At 32.4% G+C, this 3,837-nt stretch overlaps 1 pseudogene; it reads left to right on the top strand.

Moving 5' to 3' along the window:
* The first annotated feature begins 1,504 nt into the window (after positions 1–1,504).
* Positions 1,505–3,525, top strand: LOC106774716 (annotated as a pseudogene).
* Positions 3,526–3,837: the final 312 nt, after the last annotated feature.

Genomic DNA, 3,837 nt, shown 5'->3' on the forward strand with positions numbered 1-3,837 from the left:
TCACAGGACAACCTGTCAACAATTAACTCTCCAAAAGTCCCCTCTCCAACAATTATGACATCCAAAATTATCAAACATAATGTTCAAATGAAAAAAAAAAAAATATTAAGTAACAATCATTTAGCCAATAATTACAATTCAAGTAAGGTTAGCTTCCCATACCTATTCCGGACTTTACATTCCTCGCCCTCGGAAAACCACATTCGCTCCCTAACTCAACCACTTAATATTAGTGAAAGTAAATTTTAATTCATTAACTAAGATATTTCAATAACATTTATACATAAAAGTTATATTAATTTTTCAATGACACATTTGACACACATTATAAAAATAAAATGATTACAAAATTTTTATTTTTTAAAAAAATAAAAAATTGAAAAAGAAAATTTCAAATGATGGAAAAGATTTACGAGTCTCAGAGTATTATTTCTAAAAATATTACATCCTTTTTCAACTTTACGTTAGACGCGAGTAACACGAGTTTCAAAGACAGGACTAACACATAACACATTGGAAGTTTTGGAAGAAAAGAGAATTAAGAGGAAGTTTCACACGTGATGGATGACAAATAATTATATAAGTTCATTTCGCTTGCATGCATCACTAATGAAAATGATGGTGTTAGCTCCATAGAATAAGAAAAAAGCCGATTATAATCACATGACAGAAGGTTCTCTATAGGCACTCCCTCTCATTAATTCTAAAGTGACTCAATTTTTAGTAAGTGACAGAAATTCTTCTAGATGTTATTGTCAACATCTCTAGCTCGAAATATGTCATGGGTTTAATGCTTTGCACATGAACCAACTAAACTGTTGCTTGTGACTAGAGAAAGAAAAGGAATGATTACGACAAAAACTATGAAAAATTGGAATTGTAAAGAATGGATAATAAATAATAAACTTGAACTTTCTACTCTTTTAAAAAAATGTATTTTTTTAAAAAAAGTAAATAAAGAATAGAAAAAGATAATTTCAAACAATGTAAGGCCTATTTCATTTGAGTGGATTTGAAAGAGAGTAATTGAGTGGATTTGAGAAAATTTGAAAGTATTTTTTTTTGCTATTTATTTGAGTGAAGTTGAAAGTAAACGAGAGTGAATTTGGAAGTTACGTGAAAATTAGTTCAAGATTTAATTTATATGACAAATTAAAAAAATTTACTTCCAAATTCACTCTCACTTATTTCCAAATCTATTCAAATAAACAACAAAAAAATTTATCTTTAAATCCTGTCAATTACTCACCTGCAAATCCACTAAATTAAAAAGCCTATAAGATCTGACTCTCGGTACTATTTCTAAAAATATTATCATCTTTTTTCAGCTTTCCGTCAGGCGCGAGTAACACATGACACATATTGGAAGTTGTTTTGAAAAGAGAGTTAAGAGGAAGTTTCAAAGGTGATGGATGACAAATAATTATATAAATTCATTCCCTTGCACGCATAATGAAAATGATGATGTTGCTTCTTAGAATAAGATAAAAACGATTACAATGACATGACAGAAGGTGGTCTATAGGCACTCCCTCTCATTAATTCTAAAGTGACTAAAATATTTAGGAAGTGACAGAAGCAATTCGTATACTTCTAGATGTTATTGTCAACAACTGTAGCTCGAAATATGTCAAGGGTTTAATGCTTTGCACAAAACTAACTAAATTGTTGCTTGTGACTATAGAAAGAAAAGGAATTATTACGACAAAAACTATGAAAAATTGGAATTGTAGAACGGAAAAAGAATAATAAACTTGGACTTTCTACCCTTTAAAAAAAATTGAGACGAGAAGAACTTTTCGTAAAAGGATAGAAATATCGTCTTATTTACATTATGGAAGCCCTTATCTTATTTAAGATATTTGTTATGCTATAGCCACTGACTCAGTGCATATTCCTTTAGAGAGAGACAAATTTTATGGAATAATACACAAACGAAATTACATATTCAGTAAAAAGAAATTGATTATTGATTTTACCAAAGAATAAGCCGGTTTAATTTAAGGTGAATTAGTCTGATTTTGAGAGTGAATGCGAATTTTGATATGTTGCAAGTGAAAAATTCGGTTTATAAGACTCCACTACTTAAGTCAATAAAAATTATTTTGTAAGTATGAAAATAAAAAATGATTATTGAGTTAAAATACTCCCTGGATTATAATGTATCTATAGATTTTTATCGGTAAATTAGTATGTAAACGTTTTTATCAGGATCTTAAACGCGGTCCTTGGAACAAGTGACGTAACCATAATAACTTTGAGACTTGGATTTGTATTTCTAAGGATTGTAATGTGAGGAAAAATTAACCTTTTCGATGCTGAAATAAGATAGTTTATAGGAATAAAGTAGGGTTTAATGTCTCGATAGGTCCTTATTTTCGTCCAGAATCTTAAAAAGATCTTTGACTTTTTTTAGCGTCTTAAGTCCTTATTTTTGTTAAATTGATGCAAATAAATCCTTTTCGTCAAATTTACCAAACGGTGTTAATCAGTGTTTTGCGTGGCATGATGACAATCTAATTTTAATACACGTGTCATTAAAAACGTGTGTCAATATTCTTTTTTAAATTTTAAATTAAAAAATGAAGTAAATAGAGTGAAAATACAATTAATGAAAGGGTAAACTTGAAAATCTTATTTTAGTTTCTACTGAAGCCCCTCTCTGCAGTTGCAAATGGAAATGAAATTGGGAAAGTTGAGTTTTAGGGTTTGACAACATTGCCTCCATCATTGCCGCCCAGCACCAGTGGCAGCTCCGGTACCTCCGCCAGCCCGACCACTTCTACTTCAATGACCTCAAAACCAGCATCCTCCAACTGCGAACCCTAATCAAGGACCTCATCAATGCTGACCACATCGATGAGATGTCCATTGTCGACAACGCCACCACCAATGCTGCCATCGTCCTCCAGCACACCACATGGAACTTCCACGAAGGAAGATTCTTGAAAGGTGATGTCGTCCTCATGCTTCACTACGCTTACAGTGCCATCAAGAAATCCATTGAAGCGTACATCACTCGCGTTGGAAGCAACGTTGTCAAGGTTCCCCTCCCTTTTCCTGTTAACTCCAACGACGAGATCGTTTATGAGTTTAGGAAGGCCTTGGAGAGAGGAAAAAGTAACGAAAATAGGGTTAGATTAACAGTGATTGATCACTTGACTTTCATGTCGTGTGTGGTTATTCCTATCAAGGAGTTTATTCAAATTTGCAGGGAGGAGGGGGTGGACCAGGTTTTTGTTGACGCTGCTCATTCCATTGGATGCACTGATGTTGACATGAAGGAAATTGGTGTTGATTTTTACACTAACAATTTGCATAAGTGATTCTTTTGTCCACCTACAATTGCGTCGTTGGAACCCTAAAGGTTCTAGTTCCGATTTACATCACCCTGTGGTGTCTCATGAGGGATGGACCCTAAAAATCAAATTCCCTCAATTTCATTTCATTTCGATTTCGTTGCAGAGAGAACGGAGGCCTTCAGTAGAAAGTAGAATTAGAAATCCAACTTTGCCCTTTCTTTAATTATATTTCCAACATGTTTATTTAATTTTTTAATTCAAAATTTAAAAAAATAGAATTAGGACACGTTTTTAATGACACGTATGTTAAAATTATATTGTTACTCTGCCACTTGACACATTCATTAACACCGTTTGATCAATTTAACGAAAAGGATTTATTTGTATCAATTTAGCGAAAATAAGGTCCTAATTGATACGCCAAAAAAGCCAAGGACCTATTTGAGATTCTAGACGAAAATAGGGACCTATTAAAACATTAAACCAATAAAGTAATGAGTTTGAGAATTGAGTTAGTATTTTCTATGAAATACCA

The sequence above is a fragment of the Vigna radiata genome, chromosome 10, assembly GCF_000741045.1.
Source record: "Vigna radiata var. radiata cultivar VC1973A chromosome 10, Vradiata_ver6, whole genome shotgun sequence".
In the NCBI taxonomy this organism is placed as follows: Eukaryota; Viridiplantae; Streptophyta; class Magnoliopsida; order Fabales; family Fabaceae; genus Vigna; species Vigna radiata.